At 48.8% G+C, this 7,552-nt stretch overlaps 1 long non-coding RNA gene across 1 annotated transcript; it reads right to left on the bottom strand.

Annotated features, from left to right (window-relative positions):
- Positions 1-1,217: 1,217 nt before the first annotated feature.
- On the bottom strand, positions 1,218-6,870 carry LOC122230337. Its single transcript, XR_006207383.1, has 3 exons — positions 6,488-6,870; positions 2,326-2,416; positions 1,218-2,072 (listed from the first exon to the last, which is right to left on the bottom strand). It is a non-coding gene; the product is annotated as an uncharacterized LOC122230337 (long non-coding RNA).
- Positions 6,871-7,552: the final 682 nt, after the last annotated feature.

The following is a 7,552-nucleotide window of genomic DNA, read 5'->3' as shown; positions in this document are numbered from 1 at the left end:
GAGAAGGGCAGGGAAGCACCTGGGTTATAACAGGCTTAGGGGTCTAAAACACTAGGAGGGAATGAAAGGGCCTGACTACAGTCTTTGTCCAATTTATAGTCTTTGCTGGATAGGCCCCGTCTCCAGGAGTGACCTGGTACCCAAGAGCTGTAAAGAAGGGGGTCCCCAGAAGGAGCAAGTCTGGCTTGAGGATCCGCTCACTCCCGCCCACTCCCTCCTCTGTGGCAGGCGATGGTGAGTAGGTGTGATCCTAGTCCAGGAAACATGACACGGGTGTGACAGGCCCCCCGGGACCCCAAGTGGCTGCGTAGATGCCCAAGTCTGGCCCCGCTCTGGAGCCCTCCGGCACTCCTGTTGCCCAAGGCCACGCCGGGCCCCCCGGCCTTGCCCCCAAGCCCCATTTCGTCCTGACGGGCTGGCCGGGGTCTCATTCGGCAATCACGTGCCAGGTCCTGTTTGGGATCAGGATGTCGCGGTGGACCAACCAGCAGTGACCTGCCCCGGGGTTGGGGGGTTGCTGCTGGGGACTGGAGCCCACTCCAGAGGGGGGTGTGCCTCTGGAAGCCACACAGCGCCGAGCAAGGCTCGTGCACCGGGGGTTACGGGGCCCTGCCCCAGTCGCCCGTGTGGTGTGGCCGCGGGGTCTGGACTCCCCGCCGTGGCTCTACCAGGTGACTCTAGTCCCTGCAGGACTGAGTTCCCCTCCTTGCTGCCTTCCCCGTTGCAGGTTCTGCACCCTGGAGCCTCTGCCTCACCCGACGGGCCGTCACCCGACGGGCCGTGAGGCTTTGCACAGACCCTGCCGCCAGCCACGTCTTCCTAACTTTACCGTAAATTGCCGGGAGCTGAGCTTCCAGAGCAAACACTCTGTTAGCTAGTGGGTCGCAGTTTGGGATACGAACTCTGGTTGTGGCCTCTCTGGGGCCATCAGCCGGGTGCAAACGCTGATGAGAGCCAGAGAGGCCTGGAGGACAGGCCCAGAAGGGAAACCGAGAGGGGAGAGATGGGCGGGTGGGCCTTTGGACCCCGGGGAGGGGGCAGACTTGGTGGGGGGCGGGGGGGGGGCTCCTGCCGTGAGAGCGGTCAGAGAGCACAGTGCAGGCCCTCCAGGGAGGGGAGCAGAGCAGCCCCCAGCCTGGGGACCGCCGTGCGGAAGGGAGGGGCAGGAGCCATCGGGGAGGAGGCTCTGTGACCTCACTAGCACTTTCTGGGTGTTTCACGGTGGTTCGTGCGAGTCTATGGCACGTAGCGGCGAGCACTTGAATTGCGACTCGGAATTTCCGGTGATTTTACAATGCTGTAACATACTAGACTTGGTTCCTATGGCTCCTGTAAGGTACACGGGGCCACTATTTCCATTTTATGGAAGGCGCTGCGCAAACACACAAGTGTTCCCTGGTCACACAGCCACTCACGACTAAGCACAGAGAGTGAATTCCGGAACTGTGGATCTCAGGGTGCTGGCAAAGTCCACAAGATGGATTCCTCCAGGCTGACGCCTTTGGGCCTGTTTCGTCCCCTTCCTGTGTGCAGGGCGCCCCCTCCAGAGAGCAAGGATGAGCACAGAGGCCCAGGGAAGTGGGGAAACCCGGGTAAAAGTCAAGCGGGCAGAGGTGGTGAGGCAGCGGGTGAAAATGTTGGCTTGCGGCCTCATCCAGGTGGCATCGGGAGGTTCCCAGACCCCAGACAGGACACCTGAGGGCTGCTCCCTGACCCTCTGGCTCTCAGGTGCCTGCCCTGAGCCCGGGTGAGCTTCCCTAACACCCCACTCGTCTCCTTATGGAGCCCCCAGGATGTCCTCCAATCCCCTCTCCTAAAGCAGGCCTGGCGATCACCCGGACTAGGGAGGTGTCCCGTCCTAGAGCCCATCTTCTCACAGACACACTCCCTGGAGACATCCAGACTAGCGGGAGACGGCATGTCTCCCCTCCAGAGGGGCCCGGGGGCCTGGGTGAGTCCTGCGAGTGGGGACAGGGCCCCCTGGTACAGATGGAGCTTCACAGAGCAGGTGGTAAAGCATCAGGTCCTCCGAGGGGGGCCCGAGGGGGGCCCACGCGGACAGCCGGTGTCTCCTACAATGACAAAATGACAAATGAATGACACGTAAACCCACTGCGCACAGGGAGCCAACCGGCAAGTGCTCCCGGAGCGAGCTTGCCGTGGGTGGAGGGGAAAAGTCTCGTATGACAAGTCGTCACTACTGGGGCCCAAGTTCACTATTACGTGGGGGAGGGGAGAGGTAGCACAGGTTACATCTCCAGAAACAGCACAAAGGGACACCAGGGCCTCCTGATGAGGTGCACGTTTCTGCCCCAAATGCCTCACCTGAACTCAACCGCGAGGAAACACTGGAAAACGCACATGGAAGGACGTTGTACTAAATAACTGGCCAGCACTCCTCGAAAGAGCCAAGATCCTAAAGGGCAAAGAGGAGAAAGGACAAGAGAAACCAGAATAAAGGAGGTTAAAAAAGCATGACAGTGACACACAGCTTGTGACTCTGGACCAGAAAAAGGACATCCAGGGTGCCCTCGGGGGGTCTGACTGTGCATGCAGGTGAGACCGCGGCATCAGATTGATTTCACCCCGGAGTTTGGTGATGCACTGTGGTGTGGACGGCCTCATCATCTGCGGAATCTGAGTGAGTGGAGAGTATTCGGGAATTCTGTGTCCCTTGTTTGCAACATTCTTGGGCCTCTAGAATTATTTCCAAGTGAAAAGTTAAGCGGTGAAAACATTTAATAAAGCAAGCTGAAGGATACATTTATTGATTTGTTTTAAAATGTCTATTTACTTTTGAGATAGAGAGAGATCGTGCACAAGCAGGAGAGGGGCAGAGAGAGACACACACAAAATCCAAAGCAGGCTCCAGGCTCCGAGCTGTCAGCACAGACCCAGCGCGGGGCTCAAACTCACGAACTGTGAGATCACGACCTGAGCCAAAGTCGGACGCTTGACCGACTGAGCCACCCAGGTGCCCAGGAAGGATATATTTTATTTTATTATTTTTTAAAAAAAATTTTGATGTTTATTTATCTCTGAGAGACAGAGAGAGGGAGAGACACAGAATCCAAAGCAGGCTCCAGGCTCCGAGCTGCCAGCACCGAGCCCGCTGCGGGGCTGAAACCCACGAACCATGAGATCATGAACTGAGCCGAAGTCGGTCGCTTAAGACTGGAAGACTAGGAGGACAAAAAGATGGAAAACACTTGGGAGAAACGGAGTCCCAGAAAATGGGGTAAGAAAATCTAATGATTATCTAAGCGGAATTCTATAAGGATATAATAGGGACAGTGGGAAAGCTGCAATACTCAACAAGATAATGGCTAGGAGCTTTCCACACCGTTCACAGACATCAACTCATAGACCTAGGAGGCCGAATGAGTCCAAAGCAAGTAAATAAAAAGGAAATCTATATCTAAACACATCAGAAAAACTGCAGAGCACCAACAGAAAAGAAAAACCATGGACACAGAATCATACTTAAAATTGGAAAGGAACAGGGCGCCTGGGTGGTTCAGTCGGTTGAGCATCCGACTTCGGCTCAGGTCATGATCTCGCAGTTCATGGGTTCGAGCCCCACATCGGGCTGTATGCTGACCCCTCGGAGCCTGGAGCCTGCTTCGGATTCTGTGTGTGTGTCTCTCTCTCTGCCCCTGCCCTGCTCGTGCTCTTTCTCTCTCTCTCAAAAATAAACATTAAAAAAAAAAAAAAAGTTATGATAACCAAGGCAGAGCGGTATTGGCCTGGGATAGACAAATGGACCAGCGTAATAGAACACCATCCAGAGGTAGACCCACACTTATCTGCTTGATTGGTTTTTGATGAAGGAGCCAACGCATTTCAGTGGAGAGAGGACAGCCGTGAAGCTGAAACAAAGGATATCCATATAAAAAAAACAAAACAAAACAAAACAAAAAAACCACACCTCAGTCCCTCCCTTACACCAGACACAAAAATTAATTCACAGTGGATTATTGACTCAAATGTAATAACTAAAAAAGCAAACCTTTATCTTCGAGCAGGCAACGATTTTTTAAGCAGAGCACAGAAAGCGCTGGACACGAGAGATCAAACTTGATCATTAGATTTCATTTGGGATCCTTCTAATAAAAATCATGAGGCAAATTAACAGGCAACGCGCAGACCGGGAGAAAATATCCCTAACCCATACATCTACCAAAGGACTTGTATCCAGAATATACAAAAAGCTGCTACAACTTGATAACACTCATGATGGTTATAGTCTTCTAGTTTCAGAAACACAGTTTCCTATACACTTGTCAATGTTTCAGTAATAAATAGAGTCCAAGCACGGGTTAGCTGGATTCTCTGTTTAGTCTTACGCAGGCTGCACTCAAGGTATCAGCTTGGCTGTGTTCTCATTCGAGGCTTGACTGGAGAAGGATGTCTTCTAAGCCCACTCTGACTGCACGCTTCCTTGTAGTCATTGGGCTGAGACCTTAGTTTCTCATCAGTTTTGGCCAGAGGCCACCTTCAGCCCTTAGAGATACCCCAGATTCCTGCCACCCAGGGCTACCCAAAAAGATCCCTTGTTTCCTCAAAGCCAGCAAGAGAGTGAGGGTGAGGTTGGGGCGGGGGGGTGGGGAGGAAGGAGAGAAAGGGGGAAGGGAAGACAGAGAGGGAGGAAGTCCAACAAGGATGCTGAAGCCTTATGCGATCGTGACCACATACACCCGGACACCACGGTGGTGTTCACTGGTTAGAAGCAAGGTGTACGTCTCCCCACACTCAAGGGGAGGGAGCCGCACAGGGTGTGAGCCCCAGGACTGGGGGGGGGGCGGGTCACAGGGGCCACTTCAAGAGCCTGACTGCCACCGAAGCAAGTATAGATCCAACTTTTACTGGACTTTCTGGAAAAGCTGTAATATACCAGTAGAGCTATAACAAATAAACAGAATTGAAAAATGTGAAGGACACAGAAATTATTCTGTGGATAGAAAAAAACATTTTTTTAATGATCGTGAGTACTTTGGCCAGATTAAAATTATAAAGCAAACGCTGCATGATCTGAAAGAGAAGCTATCAGAGAAAAAGAAAGCATGTATGTAAAATATCAATCTAATAGTCAATATAAAATTTCAAAAATTAGATTGTAAATAAAGGCAAGGAAAACTCTCAGAAAATAGAAGCTCACCAAATTTCTAGTTTTTTCTTCCCCATATCTCAAATCAATAAAAGTATAAATAGTGTATTCTCAGTATTTAAAAGTTATGATGGAAAATTCCAGAAGACATGAGGTGAGCTTTGGGGAATGGAATGAGTAGGGGTAAGGGAAGGAAAAGCTGTTTTATGATGACCCTACTTTGTGTGTAATAATATTGCTTTGATTTGTAAGATACATACATTTGGAAAAATAAGACCATTGTTAGCCAATAATGGCACCAGCACCAGAGCTGCAACCAGACAATGAATGACAAATCTAAGAGGACTCACAGTCTGGCATATTTGGACAAACATAAAATGGTCGAGATTTTGGCCCCCAGCCTTATGGATTCAGACCCCTGGCTTTTGAGTGGATGCTTTTGCAGCAGTGGACTCACATTAATCAACTTAATAGACACCACTGTATAAACCATAACAATAACTTACAATTTATAATAAAGTATACAATTGCCTGAGGGACAATTTTTTCACCATGGACACTCGGCCTAGGAAAATAAACACTAACCAGAAAATTGCAATGGTAGATCTGGACCCCAAACAAAGGAGTTGGTTGAATGAATGGGGTATAAAGGATGTTTTGACGGAAGAGTCTTATCTGGGGTACGGGAATAGTCACAGTCCTTGCCCTGGACTGTGCTTTATGAGTCCAGTCAATGTCTGTCTCTGTGGCCATCTTTTTTCTCTGCTTCCTTTAGCTGATAAGTCTGCCCCACATTCACACACCCAATGAGATTAAGACATTACAGCATTCAGGTCATTGTTGGGACTCAGGGCGGGCTCAGTCGGTAGAGCATGTGACTCAATCTAGGGGTTGTGAGTTCAAGCCCCAAGTTGGGTGTAGAGATTACTTAAGACATTACATCATTCAGGTCATTGTCAAGTCAAGCTTTCTGGGAGCTATGCTGTACAATTAAGAAAGTTTTGCATATCTTTGCCCTCATGAGCTCTTTCCCTGTTTCAGTTTTACTCTCAGAGGGCATTCTTAGTTTTTAGTTTCAAGTACTTGAAAAGCTGCTCAACTATATTCCCAAAGCACCAAAACAGTTACAGTGTGTTAGCTAAAATAATCCGAGGTTTATTATTCATCTGTCAGTCAAATTAAAGAGTGATCTTTGAAAATAAATTTGTCTAGGCCTGCTTTAAGTTCCTCTGTTTCCATAACTTTAAAATAGTCTTTTTGCCCTAGTTATCTGAGAGTGATAATAGAGTATTTTTTTAGAGCACTTCAGCTTCCTAATAAGAAAGCTCATACAAACTATGAGCTCAGTTCCCTATAAAATGAAGAGAAAAACTAAATCACCTCCTCAGCCTCTATTTCTTCAAATGTTGCTCTGTCCGTTCTCTCCTTTCCTTCTGAAATGCTGTGCTTTCATTGTATCCCCCTCGTCTTGTACCTCCTTTGTCTTTTCCATCATTTTTCTCTGCCTGCTTCCATCTGCATATTTTCTTTGGCTTATCTTCCCGTTTATATATTCTCTCTTCAGCTGGGTCTAACCTGCTGCAAAACACACTCATTGTGTGATTAATGTGTTCCAGTTCTAGAATTTTTACTTTGTCCCAAACTGTTCTCACTTTTTTAAAGTTTTCAGTTTTCTGTTAAGAATTTTAAACCTTGCCTTTTAAAACCTTGAACACCATAAGCATAATTACTTTAGAGATTGTGTTTGAAAATTCTTTTCTCTAGAGCCCTTGTGTGCCTTTTTGATTGCCTGGTGTTTTTCTCATTCTAATTTATGGTGTGTTGTCCCCTCATGTTTCTGGTTATCTCGGATAGGGTGCCAAACATTGTATTTCAGGGGTTGCTTAGAAGTAGTTTGAGGGCTGGTAGGATGTCACCTTTCTCCAGAGATGACTTTCTTTTATTTCAACCAGGTACCTGGAGGTACCATCAACCTGGGATCACCTTAATACAATTTCAGTGGTTGACATACTTGGGGCCACTTGGGGAACTTGAAGTTGAGGGTGGTCCATGTGGGGGTGAGTTACTTTTTCTTTCTTCTGACCTCTAGGCTGTGACCCATTGGGCTCCCAACTCAATGCTTCAGGGACTCATGGAGACCCAAACTTGGCAGGCCTGGATTCCTGCTTTTGACCTCCTGCTTCCCAAGGTGGCCAAAGTGCTTCTCAGATTCTGGCCTCCTCTTCCTGAATCAGCAGAAACCCCCAGGACAGAGGCAGCACCCAAGGTTGACCATTTCTCTGCGGGTTTCCACCTTCTCCTGGATCTTTACTCATACCATTTTATCACCTTGTTAGGGCTCCAATTCCTGGAAACAGTGTTCAAAGACATTTTACCCAATTGTTTTCATTTGGGGCTTTTGGTCCAAACTCTCTCTTCAGTCGAAATAACCGGAAGTCGATCTCG

This window comes from Panthera leo, chromosome C2 (genome assembly GCF_018350215.1).
Source record: "Panthera leo isolate Ple1 chromosome C2, P.leo_Ple1_pat1.1, whole genome shotgun sequence".
Classification (NCBI taxonomy): Eukaryota; Metazoa; Chordata; class Mammalia; order Carnivora; family Felidae; genus Panthera; species Panthera leo.
This window is presented reverse-complemented; position numbering and strand designations above follow the sequence as displayed.